The sequence below is a fragment of the Neodiprion fabricii genome, chromosome 3 (assembly GCF_021155785.1).
Source record: "Neodiprion fabricii isolate iyNeoFabr1 chromosome 3, iyNeoFabr1.1, whole genome shotgun sequence".
Lineage (NCBI taxonomy): Eukaryota > Metazoa > Arthropoda > Insecta > Hymenoptera > Diprionidae > Neodiprion > Neodiprion fabricii.
Window position 1 is genome coordinate 4159570 of NC_060241.1, and position 22703 is coordinate 4182272.

The window sequence follows — 22703 nt, forward strand, 5'->3', positions numbered from 1 at the left end:
ACCAATTCGTCCGAAGCGTTTCCATGTTTTAAGAGCATCATAAAACTGTCCGCGATATTTTGGTTTCCAATTTTGAGTATTTGGTTTTCGAAACTGAGAGCATGGATTCGACGGAGTTCAGCTTAAATACGTTTGAAATTCAACGAATTAAAATCAATTTTCAAACGTCGAGCTTCGCTATAAAATTCAGTCACTCCTTGCAGAATTGAATTTCTCAGCTTCTGTTTGTCTGCAATTAATAACTGTGGAAGAAGACTGGCAAAAACTTAAAACGAGTTTCAGAAAGCCCGAGGCTCGTTTGGCGTCACTGATTATTTACATTGCACAGGAGTTGATGATCAATTGAGTTCCTGAGGAAATGTCATTTAAAATTGTACGTGACGCTTGCGAATCTTTATTTTCCGTATTCGTTGAAGTAAACTTAGAACCTGGTCAAGAGCACGTACGCAATTTATCAATTAGATTACGTGAATTTTCAAATAATTGCGGTGAGATTTTCTCTCTTTCCTCGTTGCGATGAGTGCTCCATAACTTTTTCCGCGGTCAGTATTTGCTGTATCATTCACTCGTTCTGTTGAAACTATCGCCGTATGTTATCACAAAAAGGTCAAGGAGAACGAACAACGATGCCCTGTTTAATTGGACGTGAGAAAATTCGTTTAGATCACGTGAAAAACGTCGGTCAAATTTTCAACTTCGAATCAAATGGTCGATTTACAATCTTTTAAAAAAAAAAAAAAAAAAAAAAATAAGTAATACGAAACGTTTCAATTTCCGTAAAAATTTGTAGTAGTAAAAATTTTCACCAGTCAATTATGTTTACAGATGTTAAATCGAAGCTGAGTGAGATGATTGCTACTATTTTTTTCCTCTATTAAAATTGAATGAAAAACTCTGCAGCCGATTGGAATGCATTTTTGGTCACCGCGAGATTGGGTGACGAGATTAGGCGTTAGATAGTTTTTTATCGCCTCAATTTACGCCCACATTTTTAGGTTACTGTGATAATTTTCGGTGTCCGCAAGGTCACCTCTTGTTTCATACGACGAAATTACACGCCCGGAAGTTCGCTGCTCTAACCTACGTCATTAAAAATGACCACATACTACAATGATATGATAACTGAAGTTCAGCTCTTGGACACCGCGGTTAGACATTTGTACAAACGAGCGGAGGCAACCGCTTTTCCATCATCGCGACAGTGTTTTAGTGCTGAGCGCGTTACTTGGAGGAATACCAAACTGCGCGCAATTCGTTTCGAGTAATTTGCGTTTTGTACACAGTAATTTTCATTCCAGATATTACCGAAACTGAAAATTTGTAATTTTTAATTTTTTTTTTTTCTCATCACTCAGTAATGTATTAAAAAATTGTTGAGTCAACCCAAAAATCTCGAGTCAACCTGCCGATTGAGAGACATGTTTTTTCTAACATGTGAGAAGATCGCGTTTTTGATTGAAGCAAGCAATGCATTGAATGTAAAAATGATTGATCACTGGAACAGTTTGTTTTATTTTTTATTTATTTATTTATTTTTTTTTTTTTTTTGTAAAGAAAAGATCAGTGCTGTACATTTATCGATGACGAAAGGCGAAAAAAGACGACAGAATTGTTTACGCATTTCGCACATTCGTCGCATAGATTCTGTGAATTGCGTGTAAATTTTGAATTTCGATTAAACGAATCGAAGCCGGAATCGCGATTATTTTCAATTCTACGGATAAAATCGTATCGAACGAAGAATAAATGGTAATTTTGTGGGTGATAATAAAATTACCGCTTCTGTTTTCATTTCGACCAGACGATTATTACCAACGAGAGACAATTGTTTTATCGAATGGATCGAACGGAATGCAATAATGTCTTTTACCGAGTCCCAGAAATTGAAAATACTTTATTATCAACTCGACGTACACTCTCAACTTTTCATTCTAAAAGCATTAAAATCAACATGTTTTTCATCGATTACCAATTCACGAGTCTGTACAAAGCGTTGCTCGTGTGTAGAATTATCGATAAGACGTAGGGTAAATGCGACGTTAAAAAATTTTCGTGTTATTTGTTTATTTTCACGTTATACGTGTTGTGTTGTTGTTTTTTTTTTTTTTTTTTCTTTATTCTTCTTCATCTTTTTTCGGCAAGTTTATTGCACACACCGCGCGTATCGAGGCTGCTATCGCACAAGAAATGTCTAGACGCGTCGTAGCCGGTATATTTCTGTTTGCACCGAGTGCACAACCTGCACCGGCAGAAGCGGCAGAGTAGCGGAATAACGAATTGAAAACTTATCTCTTTATTTTGTTTGTACTCGAGGTGAAATCGGCGATAAGAACCCGACGCGTTAGCCAGCCTTCGACGAGTTTAACGACGCGCGTCGCTTTTTGGCGGGAAAATGAAAATTAAAACGAGGCGGGAGATTTGAAATTTCTATTAATACTTTAACCATCGCCCCCCCCCCCAATTAACCGAGTCGAAATCCCCCCCCCCCCCCCCCTGCGTCACTGAACGAATATCCGCTTCCCGGATACGAATGAACTGAGCGCCTGGGAAGCTGGTTTCAACTGTTACCGGTTATGGTCAGTTGGTTTCCGGCAGAATTTCCCACTCCGTATCAGGTTCAAAATTCACGTACACAATTTCGAGAGATGGAGGGAGGCTCTTATCGGCGCCGAGGCTCGACGCCCGGCATCGTTTAAGCTCCAATCATTCATCCGTTCATTCATTCGATGTTCGAAATCTCGACGGCCTCGACCCGCGTTTGGCTAATCCAAAAAACGTACTCACCGATAGACCGACTCAATCCACGGCCAAGGAAACAACGCGCGTTACAAGTTCGTGTTTTTGCAGCCAGACAACAGCCAGCCAGCCGGAGGAGACGCGGCCTTCGCATTGACCGATAGCAGCAGCCGTTTCGGTGCCTCTAACGCAACTCTTCGCAACGCGAATTATGATAATAAAAGCAACACATAGTGTGTAACGTGAGGCAGGTTAGGGGAGCATTCTTCTTGATCAGTCCGGAACAACATGTTGACCCAGCCGGTTTAGAGCAGAGCTCCGACGATATTCTCTCTCGCTATTTGTATTTCGCGTATACGTTTCCACCAATTCACGGCCGAGCTTTCTTCGATAAACCTTTTCGGTGTAGTTCTATCATCGCTCGGTTGGATTCGGTTCGATCTCGTGACTTTGTGTACTTCGGTTTGTGATCGACCTTCGACGCGTCGTTATACTTTATCGTCGTCGTTTGAAGGACTTTGTAAAGTGGTGCAGAAGAAGAAGAAGGAAAACAAGACAATCAAAGAAAGACTCTGGAATTTTGGTAAGTGCTACGTGTATGTACCTGGTCTAAGACCTCGAAGATTGTCGATTTACCAATTCGGGAATGCGGAACGAGTTGTTTGAGGATCGGAATTATAGCGCGGAGGGAGAAGCTTGATGTTTTTCTTGTTTGACTTTTCGTTGGTCAGCCGCGAATGAATTTTGCGGAAAATAATGAGCGATGAAAAACATTAATCCTCGATTAATCCTTTTCTTAAATTTCAATACATCCTTGATTATAGTTTCCGGGATAATGACGTTTGACGAAAAATAACCTTTAACTCTTGATTATCTTTACTACAGTTTTCAAGCTGTGATGTTACAATTTTTTATCAAATATGGAAAATTATTTATGTAGTCAAATATTATTGACAATTTTCATTTCGAAAGAAGAAATTGAATACTGTTTTAATTACGAAATTATGCTTTATTCTTTCATCTTCGACGTTTCGAATAATTTTTTCCAGTTTACAATTTTGCAATATGTAAGCGAGTTTTACTTGCTATTTATAAAATCGTGCAAGATGTTCAATTTTAATAATATCGGTTTAACATCGTGAAAAATCATAGATGATATTACGAAAAAAGTTATTACACAAAAATTTTATGGCTTTGAAAGAGGTTTAAATTTTATAATTGAATTTTACTATAGACAGAAATAAACCAGAAACTTGGCATAAATTAAATTCGTTCGTATCGTCAAGATAAATTAATAATACGTAGTTAAATTTGACGCAAGTGACAGATCGTTTCCAAAAATTTGGAAAAACAAATCTGCCACATTTTATTTATAAAAATTTTTCACACATATGCGTGTGAAAATTTTCACTTACCCTGCTGTTTTTGCTTTTTTACAAAAAGTTTGATTTTCGTTAGAAATATCCTGTGTCCTTGTATTGTTTCCGAAATCGCATTTGATATTTTCACCGATATCTGTATCCTGAATTTCATGTAATTCATGCACTTTTCGATTCACGGTAATTTGAAAAAAAAATTTTTTTTTTTTTTTTTTCCTATATTCTTCATCGTCTCAAGTAATGTTCAAAAATATTTTCGTAAAGACGATAATAAACCTGTCGGCGTACAGGCTGAAAATATTATTGCGCTTTATCGTTTTATTTTCACATCCGATCGTGTGAGACGAGTTAACAAATATCTGTGGCACCTCAATTATTTTAATTCGATTCTCCGTAATTAAAACTCGTGGATGTAAAAAAATTTTACAGATAAAACACAGAGCCTGACAATAAAGTACACTGCGTCTGGAAATTGCGTCTCTGACATTATCCGGGGTCCGGTCAGCGGTCTCTGGCAGACCAATAAAATTATTAAACGCAATATCTCGTTAGTGCGCCTTTGAATTAAAATATGGGTAATGAGAGCGGAAAATAACAGTTTTCTGGCAGAATTGTTTATAAAAGTTGGCAGATATGATTGAAAAAAAAAAAAAAAAAAAAGATTTCAGCGAGAAAAACCACAATCATTTTCGCTAAATCAACTGTCTCTCTACTTTTCCGATCAAACTTGCAAATATATAAAATCATTCCATCACATAATTCGCAGTAGCTTTGCTTATTCCATTTGTTTTTAATTTTTCTTGTTCTTTAAACTTTCATCGCTTTTTCTAATTTTATACCGCTAAAATCTAGGATTTTTTTTTTTTTTGTTTTTTTTGTTCTTCAACAATTCGTAATCATTCCGAGACAATTTGTCGTCCGTGGAAATTACAACACATATAAACACTCCTCTTGGTTTTCATGAGTAAAAAAAAAAAAAATTTGTTAAAATAAAAATCGATAAGTTATAAACAGAGATAAGGTTGGCTGATCGATTTTTTTTTATTTAATTTTATTCTTTTTACTCCACTACGTTCATCAAATTCCTAAACGTCAGATGAAAATAATCTTGACAAGAAACCGAACAATTCGTATCCCCGTGTTAAGAGATCCTTTTAAATGTAGAAAAAAAAAAATTTCAATCTCTTATATTCGACCTATGAAATTTCTATCGCATGGGAGAAGAAAAACGCAAGTCACAGCTATCCACTATTATTTATTTATTTTTTTTGTTGAATCAAAAGGGATTCAATGTTTGAAATGTCGACGAGTTCTGATAAATTTTTCGATCGCAATCGGAGATGGTGGTTTTTATAAATTTGAAATAGTTGTCGCAACGAATATCATGTTTTTTCCCCACTATAATTCCGATTTCACGGCGTGGATATTATTGCGGGTAGATTTTCTTCGTACTTGGTGGATAGATCCAGAATAAATAACAAAGAATATCGTCAACCGCAAATTGATGTAAATAATCAGAACGGGTCGTTTCCGCGGTTTGATATCGTAACGCAAACCGTTGTTGTGAGGCGTATGAATATTTGTTGCTTAACCCATAAACATTGTAAAAAGCAATTGGAGACAAAGCTTTAAGTGCTATTGTTATAATTTGTAACACCAGACGCCTGCGTTCATTTTACAAGATGCCTCTTTTAGGTATGTACATTTCAAAAGCGAGACGCTTATCGCGTTCACATCATTTAAACACGCAATAAGCGGAATCTGCGGAGCCGGAAAACTGTGGTTTCTAGCAACCTAATTGCCGAACATATAAAATAGCGTCGCAGCGTTAATTTTTCCTAGAACTTGTCGGGGTATTAATTTGAAACTGAAAAATATAATATTACCAAAATATTTGACTAAAGATCAGAGAAAACAAGCGGAAAGAGGGAGAAACTTTAGAAATTATCTAATTACCGAGGAAAAATAATTGTTAACGTAAAAAGTGGAAGAGAATTCGGATCAGTAAAATAAGGATCAAAGTGATGCGCAATTGTAAAAATTCGAAATTTCTTTTTCGGGAAAATTGAACCTTTTTATTTATCAAGTGTTCAGAGTTTCGCGCCTGCTTAAACTCAAAACCGTAAATAATATTCCCTCGAATATAAATAACTTCATCATTTTTATACCTAACGGCAAAATCGTAGCCTAGACTGGTCTCAGTTTACTGCTGTAAGTTTGCCTCTCCGGAGAACGGAATACAACGAATAAAAAAATATTCAAATCTAAAAAAATATTTATTCCAATTTCCCTCATATGATAATTAATCGATGATTTAAACGAATAAAAGTGAAGAAAAATACTTTTTTCTTACAATGGAAGTTATTTTCTTATTCTATACCACACCAGCAGAAGATATTTCAGTATCTTGTAAAAAAGAGGACAATGTTTATGATAAATTCTTTGACATTTGTACGTAATTTTCATTGAATTCGAGTGTATTGTTATTATTATTATTATTATTATTTCTTTTTTTTTTCTTTTTTTTAATTTTACTAGATTATTTCAAACGTACCTCCTACTGAATAAAGAGGAATTCTTGCTCATTACTCACACGATTTAGACTTTTTTTTCTCCGAGGAATCTAAACCATCAACAATTGAAATTAGTCAAACCGTTTACTTTTAATTTGAAAGCAGACGATTAGTAGTTAGGAAATTAAAATGATAATTGTGTTGTGTTGAATTTTTGAATGTCACGTTAAATAGCAAGAGCGATAACAGATGATTTAGATTGAGATAATGAAAATTGAAGTCAGACAACCCGTTGCTTGGGCCTTCAACTCGACGGCGAACGATTAGTGGTTACAAGATTGTGATAAGAGTGAATTCCTAACTACCGCACTTTCCGTCCTCTTTTAAAAATAATCTTAAAAATGTTGACAATTGTCGTTGGCAGTTGTATTCAAAACCGATAGTCGTTGAAATATTAGAGGTAACATAAATCGCGGCGAACTGTCGTGTGTAAATTTACGACGGTTGGTCACCCTGGTAGACAACCGCTCTCGAATTATTGCGCAAGCGCGTTAAATCTTAGCAGACGCCGAATCGTCCGGTATTCAGTAAAGAGGGTACATTTATCAATTACATTAATCAAACTCGGCAAATCTTTCGCCTGAAAGACTAATTCTAAAAGAAAAAGAAATGCCGAATCGAATAAAATAATTCGTCGCAACACGTTGTTAACGAATTATACCAGCCTCCGAACACCTCACATATCAACATACATTCACGCATGTAGAGGAGTGACAACGAGTCTTGTGTTTTCGGCGGATAAATTTCGCTGACTCTACGCACTTCCTCCGAGAGAGAGAGGGAGAGCGAATTAAGCCTCGCTCGGTCATCGGTGCATGCAACTGCATTTCTGTACGGCTGGAACGGCCTCGTTCGACGGCCATGTGACCCGGTGTATCGAGTCAGGCCTGACCTGGGCCAACCGTGGCGTGCAGTGCCGAATAACGAAACCGCAACCGGTTCCGCCGCCGCCGCCGTCACCGTTTCTCCCTACCCCGCCATGACCGTGGCCCGGTGAAAAATGCACCGAGTGGCCCAGAGACCCAAACACAAAGGAGGGCCACGGCCAGCCAAAAATAATCCACGCCGCTTCGCCCCCTCCGACTCTCCCTCTCGATATTGCATCGCGTTTCGCTCCGTCCTCCTCCGAAGTCGGCGACGTTTCGCGGATTTTCATTTCTCCATTCTTTTCTTCCTTTCTGTTTCTGTTTTTTTTTTTTTTCTTGTTGCTCCCATTTTATCAAAAATTATGCACAAAACGTCTCGTCATACTTGTCGCTATTTTTTCCATTATATTTTATACCGGTGTTCCGATAAATCGATGTTAAATGACTGAAGACTTGTTGAGTAAAATGAGGAAATGGATTTGGCGTTTGATTGATAAAAAAATATCGTATTGAAAATTATACGATTATATTGAATAGTTACTCGTGCCACATTATCTTAACACTTGAACCATGCTTCGATTATTATTTTAATGGTACCCATTTTACTCACAAACAGAGTTTATATCAGCTCGGTTTCGTTGACGGTATTTTTGATGAGAAACCTTTTTTTTTTTATACTCTGTTGTGCTGCTTCTTATACTATATGTATGTGTAAAAAGTAAACGAATTGGAACAATGATTATGATCGTGAAATACAGGCTCGAGACGTGCGATTGAACTTTGTTCGGAAAAATATTCCCTGGAAATGAAGAAAATTAAAAATCTTTAGAGTTGAAAAGATTGAAAAGGGTCAGTTGATTTATACCGTGTTGAAATAATCGAGTTCTTTCGTCATTGTGTCAAACGCCATAACTTTGTTTTTCGTTCAACTTCGACGAATTATCTGCATCGTAGATTTTTTTCTGTAGGCTTAGATGCATGAAAAATCTTCTGCAAATCGTCTTAGGAAAAGATTTTAAATATGCCTGATATTTAATGATTGTTCTCAGGTCAGATGAGGTTTATTATACATCGAGTATAACTATTTACGACACTAACTCTGTGAAGAAAATTAAGTTTATTGTCAAAAGAAAGAGCAATAACGATATGTTTCTGGCATTAGAAAAAATGTCCGAATGATTGAGCCATCGTTAAAAAACAAAATTTTCCGATTCTTGTAAAACGCAATTTTCACCAATTTTCAAATTTATCAAGCAGTATCGAAATGTTTTCAGGAGTTCAAAAAATTTTCGGACAATCAGGATTGGAGTATAGAAGGAAACAAATTTTTCACAAACGGCCTTTTTTTTTTGTGATCGGAATCATTCGGTACGAAGAGCAATCGATTTCTTCAGTCATCCGTGTGACATAAAATTTTTCAGACAAATTGAAAATAGCCTCTATCAAAAAATTCCGGTTTAAATCGTTCAGTAAATCTGTCAGAATATTATTTCAAATATGATATTTTTTTAATACCATTTTTCGAGTTAATTATTTAATTAATGTAACAAATTCGCATGCTGTAAATATCCCAGCTATACCTACGTTATTGGGTTTTGTCTCAGGCCCATTGAATTGCGAACAAGCGTGCAACGTTTCATTCTAAAATAAGTTTGCTTGTTAAATTCAACAAAAGAAGTCAAAAATAAACTTCCACTTCCTCTCTTCTTGCTCGCAGCCACTTTTCCGATACTTGCCGTTCAAGAAACTTGAAATTTTTCACCCTTGGCGACCTGCCCAAATAGGTCGCGCATTTTAAACTTCAAATCAGCACTCATACTGATATTATTTCAGTTTCCGTGAATAATCGATTGAATTATCGTAATCACTTGTAGCTTGATCTTCGATTAGTTGTTGAAAATAAGTTTTCACTTTGCAAAGGCTGGAATTGAAAGAAAATGTGACACATGTAACTATTTAGTGTAATTACAGTCGTCAATACTAAATTTTCTCATCACTGCCACATTCGATATGTTTTTTTAACAAGGTTTGAACATCCATTTATTGTTGCACCGACGTAAAATAGTTCCAGTAGTTCGAAGAAAATATGAGACGAGTGGCCATGGTTAATAAGAACAGCGAAACACGTGAAACAAGATTTCGGGTTACAGCTGCCAGACTCATGTTCATTTTTTACACAGAATTAATAGATTTGTTAGTTATGGTGAAAAATTAAAATATTTAAGAACCATTAAGTAACTTCAATTCGAGGTTTTCGGCGCCAGCACAAACTAGACATGAGTATTAGATTTCATTAAGTCATCATCATCATCATCATCATCATCATCATCATCATTATTATTTTTTCCTCATAATGATAAATTTCACGTCGTCATTGCGTGCAGACCGTCAGTGCCCCTCCCGGTTGGGGTGTCTGCAGTGTATTCGTATGCTCATTGGAAGATGGGCGAGGTAGCTGCAGCCCCAGCTTTCCGGTTAAGGTTTTTTCCCCTCCTGTGACCACAATTTGCCATATGCTCGGAGAGGAACACGGCGGCGCGCACGCCCTGCGGAGGGAGAGAAGAGAACGAAGGAGAGAGAAAGAGGAAGAGTGAGGGGGAGAGAGAAACAGAGAAAGAGAGAAAGAGAGAGAGAAGGACGAAGCTGGGCGATGGGGCCTCGCCACGTCAGCCCCAAATTTAACCACAATGGAATACATTGAACGATATTTGGCGAGTCCACAGGCATGGCTATGGACGTCCTACAGACGTGACGCCATGTGCAGACAAAGTGCACCGCAACGTCAGAGGCCAGAGCACTCGAATTATTCACCGGAAGCTCACTTTTTACCTTGTGCAATTTTCCTACTCCCGACTAATGACATTCAGGCACAATTGGGGAATTAATTGGGCAAGGTTCGTAGCAAAAAAGATTCAATTCGGGTAGATTTCTTCCCAGTCCTCACTAAAATCTTATGCGAGACTGCACAAGGTGCACAATGATCGCACGATTGAGTTTTGGACTCAACTGGAAGACCGATCAACAAGTTCTATGGAGCTTGAAGATGTTTGAGGAAACTTGGACACGATACGTCAAGGACGGAGGAACTCGAATTATTCACCGGAAGTTCACAATCAGTTTTTTTATTGTGCAATTTTTCAACTCACGATTAATTCCGTTCAGTGTACAACCGTCGAATTAATCAGGCAACGTTTAGAGAGAAAAGACTCATTTTTGTACGCATTTCTTCACAATGCTCACAGAAATGTTGTGCGAGTTTGCACAAGGCGTACAATATTCACAAGTTTATGCAAATTCGAGCTGGATTCGACGCGACGACTGATCATAAAATGTTTGTAAGGACTTTGAGGAGTTCGAGGATACGGCTGACGTGTGATTTTTGTGATACAAAATTTCGTTCAGTTCTCTTTGCAAAGATTGCACAATCAGGGTTGTTCGGTCCGTTCGATTTCTGGCCACACGCGAAATATGCATTAGCGTCCCTGCACAGCGGTGCACAGCGAGTCGATAGAGGTAATTATTATTAACCTCAACTAAGGAGCGTTCACACCAGACGAACGGATCGCTGGTCGAGAAGGTTCACCTTGCACAATTCGTTTGAATGAATTGCACAATGGCGATTCGCCGGCGAAGATTGGTCCGAGAAGGGAGGTAACGGAGATCGAATAAAGGTGAGATTCAAGGCGTTGATTTTTCGGCTCGAGTTATTCAGAAGACTGTACTTGCAGAGTACGCGGGACTGCATGTCGGGTAACGCGGCGCTGCGTAAGGTACACCACAATTTTGTTCCCCCGTCGAGGGTTGGGCGCAGGGTAAGCGCTCGTTGCACGAAAGAGAAAATCAATAAACAACCCTTTTTAGGATACATTTGACTGGGCGAAAAGAGAAAAACGCGTGTCGAGAGCGTGCACGTTGAAACAGGCTGAACAGTTACGGATTTTTCTCCTCCTTCGTCGTCCTTGCCTTGATAGTTTTAGCCGCAACCACCGCTATCGCTGCATTTCCGGGGGAACTTGACATTGTCGCAGAATAAATGAAAAACATGGTAAAATGGGACCGCGTTTAATTCCCTCAATGGTGAAATCTTGCCATTCATTTACGACGATGGACTGGTTCGGCTAACCGCTCCTATCAAAGTCCTAATTAGACGCACTCCACGGCAAGGACTCATCCGCTCGCAGGAAGCTTCAACCGACGTACGTGGTTACGTGTAACCCACACTGTTCCTTGTCTGCATACGCGCCCATCGACCCACACGCCAAACTTTTCCGCACATGCATCGCACGCACACTATTCGCTCACGTAATGCAGCAGTACCCAGCAATCGGCCAAGTCCCGCTAACGTCCGCTCAGCCTTGCTGAATTCAGATCTCGGACAGATATCGCATACTGGGTGATCCAACTCTACCATTGCGCTGAGGGGCCGTTTTTACCCCTTGTTTAAGCCACCTTCGTTTTCGATTCCATTTTCTCATGTTTGCCGATCGATCAGTCCTGTTAGAAAAATCTGCTTGTCAGAAAAATCTGACACCTGGCGTGATTATGGTTGACGATACCAAAGAAGCATTCTCGAACTGCAACATCTATCCTCTCGAAGTCGTTGAGCTTGCAGTACTAGTTTCTCCGTCGAGTGTACTCGCAGAATTGTTACAAAGGTTAACTCGATGAGTCTTTAAAACGCAAAACTGTCGACTTATAAGGCGATAATACGGATTGGTTTGACTTTGCGCATTTCATTATTTTAAAAGTTCAAAACCGGACCGTATAACTGCGGCTACCGAGTTCAACCACATCATTCGTCATTTGTGTAAAACAGCTATCTACAATATCATTTCCGCTGTTACATGCGTCCGTGAGATTAATTTTCTTTTCATTCGTTAATCACGATTCGTCATGATCTGACTTCACACCATAACTCGGCATTCCTTTAACCAGCAGAAATAAACTTCAGACGTGTAAAACGAACCGCGTCAATTTCATTGCATGAAAAGCGTTCGTTCGTTACAGGCAATGAATTACACGGAAGGGTCTCTGCTCGTTTTGGAAAAAGTAGCAGTCTTCTGTTTAACACACGTTGTTCATGATTTCAGGAATCGGTTAAAAATCTTGACAACCAATCGGAACGTCACCAACGATCAAGTCACACTTTGGCTAGCATACCCGTCGACCGAAGTCTACGTACGGACATCTTTGGGAAGCTTGGAAATCATATCATCGTAGGACCATAATTATTCATCCTAGGTAAGTGGTGAAAACAGAATGTCCAAAGGATAAGACGCCACCGCGTTAAGATGCCTCTTGGTGTTGCGCAACGTTGAAAAACGACCTGCCCTACATTCGAACGTCGGTCTCAAGTATCCGTAAAGCGAATTGGGGGGGGTTTACGGTTAGCCTGGACCACCCGGTACACATTCGCATCACGTACACACACCTCGCTTCGAAGTGTTGAAGAGGGGCACCAAGGGAGACGAAGGGGGGCAAGTCGTACATACGCTACCGGACTCTGTGGCTACCGGGTCCCCCGGTCTTCGCGTACACTGTGTACTTACACACGGGTCGATCAGGGTGTGCACACGGTGTATGCACACGGCATCGCACATTGCGCTGGGTTTGTGCTCGCAAACTGCAGCGTCTGCGCCGCGCCGCCTCGCCCCAGTGCATTATGCATGTGCTGCACCTTCGTACGTGTGGCGAACATTGAGCACACGGATTCTGCGATGCATGTGCCAGTGGTACACACTCTCGTTTTCCGTCCTGGGCCACTTTCGCTCTCTGTCTATCTCGCGCGTGTTCGAGAGGGAAATTTGGCAGCAGCTGTTTTAAATTGAACCCAACTCGAGTAGTCGAGACCAGCACTGCGCCCGCTGCTCAAGCCGCGTTTTATAATTCTCTTCGTAATCCCGAATTCGATACCAATTTTCGCACTAGTTTACTGCAATCACTTTTTCATGACACCTGTACCGTAACTATGATTATCGACATAGTTTTTCTCGCTTTTACTCAATCGTGTTGTGACGTTTGACGATTGTGCAGTATTTTCGATCGAGCTTTGTAAAGGCTTTTCAACTTTCAGCATTGCGTCTTCAAGACTGACCAACTCGCTCTTTTTTCTTTCACATGTATACCCAGTAGAATTTCGTCGCAATTTTTTTCGCATCGTATATCTTGGAGTTAGAAAGCATTTCCAATTGATACAGAGTATCTACCGCAAGAAGCCTCGTGAATCCGTTCTACGAAAATCGGTCATCTTGATACGGCTACACGGAAAACGAACTTTTTAAAAACACGTTGACAAAGATTATGTAATTGTGAGAGCCACTAGTTCGAAATAAGTTCTACGAAGTCTAGCTGTGCGATGATCTAAGAAAAACCACTTCCGTTGGTTAATACTACGCAACTGCTGTGCAAGGAATTACAAGAAAAGTACATAAATAAGTAGAAAAATCGAATCACGTGAAACCCTTCGGTTTCATCAAAATTTCTCTCATACTGCATCAATGCCGCTACACTTTTGCTCAAGGATATAAAATGCGGTCTGCTTTGACCACAACTCCTCAATTGGGGCTCCCTTATCGTATATTTCCGGTAAATTCATTGCTTACTCATAAACGTACAATAAAAGAAACATAAAACAAAACAAGCTCGGAGAAATTGTAATTTCAAGTAATGAGAGCTTTCGAAAAGAATACCTTGTACGGCATACATTTTTGATATTATGATAAAAATTGTTCTTACAAAGATCATATATATATGAGCGAATCCGAGCTTTTCTTCGACCGCGAATCCTGACCGACAGTCGCGCCTTCCGCTTATTAAACAGGACTCACAACTTTACATAGAAATCTTAAATAGCCGAGAACTTTGATTCACAAGCTCTTGAGAATACAAGTCAGCCTTTGGAACAACTGTGAAAAATTTGTAAAACCCTCTTTAACCGTACGTCATCATTACATCCCGTTTGCTTGGACTTTGCCGGTTCATCGCGTGGTTTTTCTTTTCATCTGTTTATTATTATTATTATTGTTATTGTTATTATTATTATTATTTTGAACACGACATTTGATCGCGTAATCGCATTGCAGAGGTAGTCTAACTATCCAAGTTCACGTTGACAGCGTTGCGTTAAATTTTCCAAAATAACACCAGAATTGCAAAGTTCAGTTTCAGTGGAAATGACGAAAGCTTACCTGGCACGGTTATTCGTTTAACTTTTACAAGAGCCTCATTTAACCGTCAGATGATTCTGAAACCAAGAAGGTCACAGTATTAAAAATCGGACGCGTCATTCCGACACTGTGTGATAAAAACCCACGTCGAATTGCCTTTTCGTCATTGAGTCATGAGAGACCTTCAAATATATCAAGGCGAGTGCGATTACCGCCAAAATACGTAATGGACGCATTTCGCGGTCCCTGATATGGCCTTTTGATTTGTGGAAGGCAATTCCCTCGGATGAAACGGAGTCTTCCAGTCTCCTTGCAATTTCGCGCGATTCCCTTCCAGAACACAACAAGCCATGCAGATGCGCGAATTCGAATCTTGACGGACGTGCAATTCGTTTTGATTAACATTCTGGTGCAACGAACTAATTACGCTAATTACTGATTAGCCGTATCTTTCGCTTTCGCTTTGGCTTTTGCTTTCGCGTATAATGCATATATTATATATGCATTTATCCGCGACGTTCATTTGCCGCGAGTCCTTGGCTTCGCCGCAGCTTCCTTTCAAATGACATTCATCAACGCTCTCCGACTGCAGGCTGTTGATGAAAATCCCATTAGAAGGGAATTCGCGATATTTACTTGGAAACACATTCGGTGATCCCATTGGAACAGAACTCAACCAAACTATTAGGCAATTTTTAATCAAGCTCAACTTCTCACAGTCGTACCAAAAAATATGACTCGGTGTAAACCGATGACTATCAACGATCGTTTTTCATCAAACCCTGACATTTATAACTGACCGATGATTCGCTCGCGATTTTCAGACCGCATTCAATGCCTCGTTCCACCATGACTGCTGAACGATAATTCCTGCACGGTGATGAAAAATTGCATGCATGTATCGCGAAAATCTTTTGACACTTGAAAATGAACCGCGCACGCGCGATTTTTATCAGCCGTTCGCGCAGGCTGGCCAACCCGAGTTTTCAGCCGTCAAACTGTTTCTGCCGGCGATGTGGTTGATACGATTTTTCGAGGTTAGAATCTCAGATAATCGAGTCAGTGACTCGGAAAGGTTTAAGAAGCATTTGTTATCGGGTCGGAAAGTTGATTCTTCAAAGAACGGTCGGAATTCATCGCTTGTGCTCTTTGAAAATTCAAACGTATACATTTTGCGTAGGTTGGCCGGCCTGTATCGCGGACAAGAATATCGCTGCGGGAAGATTTCGCCGACCAATGAGATTTAACTATTTGGCGCATGCGCGGTTCATTTTCAATTCTCAAGATATTGTCCCGGTATATACCAGCGGAAAAAATTCGGAAAATCTTGCCCATTCTGGATCTCCGAATCAACGACAATCCACCCGCCTTGAGATGAGATATAAAATATGGCGCGTGTCCAATTAGCAAAACTGCAGATTAACTCGTGAAACTTTGGCTCACCGACGAGGTTCCAACACAAACGCGCATCGCGCAACGTGTCGAGCTAGTTTACAGCAGGCGCGGTAGCCTGTTGAAAACGAGCTGTACATATATAAAATACATACTTACATATGTACCTAGCGTAGTTGGTTACACACAGACGCCTATGTACACCTGCATTAGGTATACGACGCTCTATGTTATACCTATAATATGTGTAGGTGTACGTACGTATGTATGTACAACTGGTGCACAGGCGTGCGGCTGGTTTCGCACCTAGTTCAGTGTTTGCCAAACGCTCACGACGGCAAATATAATTCATTCCCATGTCACTGTTTATCATTCATAATATTTTGTTGCCTGTAATCAGCACGCCTGAAACTTTGCAACAGTCATCGTTCACGATCGGTTGATGGATATTCGTTGTGCACGGGTGTCAACGATCTTTTCAATCGATTATACATTTCGGATCCAATGAATTTGAATATCCGTTGTCAGAGATGCGATGCGTTGTTGGGTTGATTATTGTATTGATGTGTTACTGTAACCTCAAACGGGATTGAAAAAATTGTTTGAGAACGAACGTGGATATATTTTTTTCGATCATCGATCATATTTTTTTAAATTTTGAGTCGCCGAAATTTATAGGCTCGGTTTGACAATGACCGAGATTTGGCTACCAATGGAATTCGGAACTGCGACACTTTGTCACCGAATGAGAACCACTGCACTGTCCGTATATCGGCCATCCTATGCGCAACAAGTAGAGGCTCGGATATTCCGTGTCCAAAATGCTGCTCCAGCATCCAGAATCGAGGTGTAGCTTCGGATTAGAGCAAAGCTGGATTAAACGGCTGATTTTACCTCCGGATAATTCGCAAAGCGTTTACCCTCGAACTCGTGTTACGGGCATCGCCGAAAATTATACTCCAATCCCCGAATAATCCCACCTTCTTGTTGTACGACACGTTCGTACAATGTTTATAAATAATTGCCATTTCATTAGCAAAAAAATTATAATTTATTATTTCTGCTTCAATAATTGTCGGATGAAAGAATTTTGCTTGGAATCTGAATTGTTTCCTTTTTTAAATTATCGTTGTGTCGATGAAAGAAATTTTTTCGTTCCATTCTTGTGCCACAATAATCGTAATTTCAAAATTTAACGACAACATTTTTATTCATACAATTTCAATTTTTATATTTCCCACATCATTCTGACTATGCAAAAAATTTTTCCTCTGTAAATTCTTGTGCGATAATTATTGTGAATTGTTAGATTTGAATAATTCTTGAAACGATGTGAACAAAAATGTTTTCCGCAATTGAAATCATTTTGAGCATAATTTATCTTCTCACATTTCCTACACGCACAATTGAAAATAATTTCACATTCCAGCACAGATATTTGTGCAAAGATTATTTCCCCAAAGTCGTTAGAATACAATTACAATCATTTTCAACCCCTATAATTGAGAAATTTTCTTTTTCCGAATAAAACTAACCGATAATAATGATTAGCAAAATTTTCTATGCAACAATGAGCGCGAATTATCTCGCTCACAATATTGTGCTCGCTCTACACTTGTGCGTGTAGAAATTCATTTTCAATCCGATAATGATCGGCCAGTGTAAAAACACGACGAGACTTGCCGAATCCTCGGAAAATAAATTATCCGCGCCGGCTGCGAATTCAGCATTGCGTTGTGTCAATTTTCACCATCGGCATATGCGTAAGTGACGTCACCTGGATACCACGGGAGAAGATAACGAGATACGGTCAAGGCCTGCGGCGAATCGTACGGATGCAACGAGGCCGGAGAACCATGCTGATGCACAAGGCAGAGATTCGCGGCTGTTGAATCTGCCCTCGCGAATTTTATCAGGGTCGCGTTGTTCGGTTATTTCGTCTCTTCGCGAAGTCGGCTTTGCAGCCCTAACCGAGATTTGAATTCTCCCGAAGCCATGTCGAAAGAGGAAAAAAAAGAAAGAAAAAATCAAAAGAGAAAAGAAAACGTATTCAGTCTCGATGCAGATATTATCTTGGGTCGTTTTTCTTTGATCAAGGCCATCCTTAGGACGTTTCACGGTCTCACGAATTGCATTCAAATTCGCTGAAGCTCATCGGAACCGATTCCGTTTTTTCCTTTTTGTATTCCATTCTCTTTTCTTCTCGCATACGAGAAATTGAAAGCGAAGCGAGGAGATGGTAAAGATTTCGAAGTTCGAGTATTTTTTTGATCGTAACGTTTCGAGAAATACATCGATCGTGTGACGGAAATTCTTCAGATCGAATTATTCAAGCTCACTTTGACTTTGAAATTTTACTTTATTTTACAACAATCGATCTTTATCCACATGAACGATATCCATTGGTTACACTGAGAGAAATTTTTAGTTCCGGTTACCGCTCAGTCCTTAAATATTTTAATTTTTTTTTCCACAATCGAAAAATATAGTTCTGGGTAGAAAATGAAAATTAGTTTTCTAGCCGTTACCGGAAAGTCTGGTATACGTTACTATTATTTCTCATTACGATCACTTTTACTATTTTAGTCAGATTTTAAGCCTTGACTGAAACGAAGAAAGAAAAATATGCTAAAAAAAAAAAAAAAAATAAATAAACAAATAAAAAAATAAAACAATGAATTACAATCGGAAATCATGCAGTGACTCTTTTGCTTCTGCTAACAAAAATCGTTTCCCTCAATATTAATCCGAGGGATGGTTGAATAACCCAATTTACAAGTCTAGAGATGGAGCGAAGGCGCCTTGTGCACACAGAGAGGGAGAGAGAAAAAAAGAGAGACGGAAAGAGAGAGAGAGAGAGAGAGAGCAAGCGAGGCGCGGAGAGGAGAGTTTCAGTTGAATCTAACGCCTGGGAAGATTTCGTAAGCAGGCCCCGCCTCCTACTCCATCCGACCCATTCTAAACAAATGAATCACGCGCCAAAATGGCCGACTGACTGAATTTAGACGTCACGTGGTGCGAGTAACGAGACCCGTCGTACCACATGTACATTTCGTATACATTTATATACACGTATGCATGTAAGAACGTAACCAATCATGCCCGCGTGCACTCATCCGCATTGCATACGTTCCTTATCAATATTATCTACACATGTATACGTATGGATCGCTTATGCGCGCCTCTCTACCGAGGGCATAACACGTATAGGTATACCGTGCACGTATACACATATGCGGAATTTGTATAAAAGAAACTGAAAAGGAGAGAAAAAAAGGCTACATTGATAACGCTTATAAATATATATATATATATATATATATATATATTCAGCAGCGTGCAATCGTTATTATACGGCAATTTCGTGATAAGATTTCCTTTTTGTTTGGTCGGTTGTCTTTCCTCTCATTTTTCTCTCCTCCCATTTTTTTTTTTTGTCAATTTTTCTCGTATACGCTACTTCTTTATTACAGTCTCAAATCGCGTCGCCGGTTTTTTTTTTTTTTTCACAAAAACCGGAAATCAGGCATTCTCTTCGGTGTTGGAATCGAAAATTCTCAACGGGCGTAAATATTTTTCAAAATTCCAAGTCACGGTTGTAGGTGCAAAAACCTGTGGAAAAATTAACAAACTTTCCGATAGTGGAAAGCAAACGTTTTTGGGTGACCAAATTTTTATCGGTGCGGTACGGAAAATTATTATTTACCTCAGGTTTGATATATATATATATCAATCGAACCGATTACCTGCATAAATTTTCGTCCCACGTGTCCGTAACGATCCGACATAATCAACAAAATCGAAATTTTTGCGAAAGGTGAGCAATTCGTAGTCGATTAAATTTCCCGGTCGATGGCGCGAACTTGCCAACGGGATTTGGAATAAACTTACGTTCCTTGTTCACATTTTATCTGTGAAGTATAAAAGAAAAAAATGAAAAAAATGAAAAAAAAAAAAAAAAATTTCGAAAAAGAATTAGCGGTCGCCAAATCGCGCACGAAAATTCAACATCCGTTAATACGTGTGGGTCGTAGTAGTTACAAGGTGCGCCAGGCAGCGAGAATATTATTCTCCTGCTGCACAATGCGTAAGTGTAAGGTAACTCGCAGTGACTGCGTCGAGTTATGGACAAGACTGCGGTGCAAAGAGCGCGCGAGTTACGTAAAGCGTATAAGAATTGCGCAATCGGCGGTCGCGGATTAGCGAATATTAAATTACAAAGGCGCTAAAATTTTAGCAACTGTTGTAACACATGCACGATTATGGTATACGCGTATGTATAATAACATATCGATGTATGTTGAATACAACAACGTCTATACGTGAACATACATATCTTTATAATATATTGCAAGCTAGTTGCAGACATTCAAAAGTGCAAATTCACCGCTCATACAGTACCGGGCGTTTATTCGCACCGAGAGAGAGAGAGAGAGAGAGAGAGAGATAGAGATATTATCGACATACGTACATACGTGTATGTACATGTACGTAATGGATAAGCCTCCGAAGCACGGTTCTTTTGCTTCACTGTTCGGTAAACGCGAAATCGCCATCTGCAGGGTTAATAAATTGCGGTCTGAGATAAAAATTTATATAATACCTACGTTATACTAGCTCAGCTCCGCTCGTTTATATTTTCAAGTGAAAAACTTTCGGCAAAGCTAACAGACATGTCGATATATTCTTTGTTTTTCTTTTTAGAACTCATGGATAGCCTTAAAACTCTTGAAAATAATTTTCCTCCACGATCTCCGTAAGAGTTTACGATCGTCAGCGTTCGCATTTAGGAGTAACTGTGCGAAAACGTAAAGACTTGGTGCACAAATATCGTTATATATTCTAAAACTGTTGATCCGATTGCAACTTAGATATTATAGCCTGAAATTTAGAGCCAGAGGTGGAAGCTGTAAGCACAGAAAAAAATAGAAAATAATCAAAATCGATTCGGTAGTTTTGGAATTATAAACGAATACACGAAATGCGGACAAATACGAGAGACTTTGAGTTTCATGCGCGTAAAGATGTTGAGATGTATGAAACTCGTATAACTCGTCACCCATCTCTCTCTCTATCTCTCTCTATATATTATTTATATTTTTCTCTCTGGCTGCATTTAGTGATTAGGCCGCACTTGTCACCGGCAACTGTAATTCTCGGTGCAAGATATACGTATTATATACATACATACATATACATACATATATACCGGAAGAATCTCTTGAAACTTGAAAATGAACCGCGCACGCGCGATTTTTATCAGCCGTTCGCGCAGGCTGGCCAACCCGAGTTTTCAGCCGTCAAACTGTTTCTGACGGCGATGTGGTTGATACAAATTTTCGAGGCTAGAATCTCAAATAATCGAGTCAGTGACTCGGAAGGGTTTGGGAAGCATTTGTTATCGGGTCGAAAAGTTGATTCTTCGAAGAACGGTCGGAATTCAACGCTTGTGCTTTTTGAAAATTCAAACGTAGACATTTTGCGTAGGTTGGCCGGCCTGCATCGCAGACAAGAATATCGCTGCGGAAGGATTTCGCCGACCAATGAGATCGAATCAATCGGCGCATGCGCGGTTCGTTTTCAAGTTTTAAGAGATTGTCCCTGTTTATACGCGTACGTTGCGTGTGTGAAAACTGCACCTCGAATCCGCGATCGCGTGGTCGTCGCCATATTTCGGTTCCGAGGGACGTCGTCGACGCATTAGAGTAGCTTAAAAGAGAAAGGCTGCGCAGCTCGCCGGTTGGATCTGCCTTCTATATATCCCCGATTCGAGCTAACGCCGAGCGAAGCGACGTCTCGCAGGCTCCACGAAATCCCGGCCGCGGACCGAATGGGATGAAAAATAATAACGGCGTGTAATAATTATTCGCCTATCGTTGAGGAGAAATGGCTGAGCGATCGGATGAAATGAAATCTGCATCGCGATTTTATATTTCAAATTCGATTCTAAATTTTTTGACATTTCTTCTTGCAATTGATTATATTACTCGATGGTGTTCGAAAAAGCTCTTTGCAAGCTGGCGTTTTAATTATAATCAAACTTTTTGAAATTTTTAAAATTCGTAGTCGATACAATTTTCACGTTCTCAAAGTTGAGACGTACTGCAATTAAACGAGCTGCACAGTTTTCGTTATTTTAAAAATTTAGACGTCTACGTCCGTGAAGATATCCGTCACCGCATAATCGTTTGATAAGACGCTACAAAATCTGTTGTTTAGCAAACCTTGTCATTCTTTATATATAGGTATATATGTCCAAACTCTAAATTCATGTGAAAATTTTCGGCACAGCTTCGCAGCTGTGTTTGATTTTTCCTTCGAGTAGGCACCTATATCTCACCTCGAACCTAGAGTACGAGATGAACACTCAAATAATACGCTTCTGCATCCTTGGAATACCACAAATGAATTTAATTTCAAGTTGGTACAGCACGACGACGTTGCATACGGTAGGTGAATATTGAATTCGCAAGTAGTGCTGCAGAAGTCGCTTCACATATATACCTATGTATATGTATATATATATATATGTGTGTGTGTGTGTGTGTGTATACGCGACACGTATAATTATAGGTATAAAGTATCATCGAA

General features: G+C 39.5%; 1 protein-coding gene across 1 annotated transcript in view; it reads left to right on the forward strand.

Annotated features, from left to right (window-relative positions):
- The first annotated feature begins 3016 nt into the window (after positions 1-3016).
- Positions 3017-22703, forward strand: part of LOC124179103 (mushroom body large-type Kenyon cell-specific protein 1-like) — a 97588-nt gene continuing 77901 nt past the window's right edge. Inside the window, exons 1-2 of the mRNA XM_046563183.1 lie at positions 3017-3319; positions 12645-12795. The gene's annotated coding sequence lies outside the window, so the exon portion shown is untranslated. The remainder of the gene's footprint in view (positions 3320-12644; positions 12796-22703) is intronic.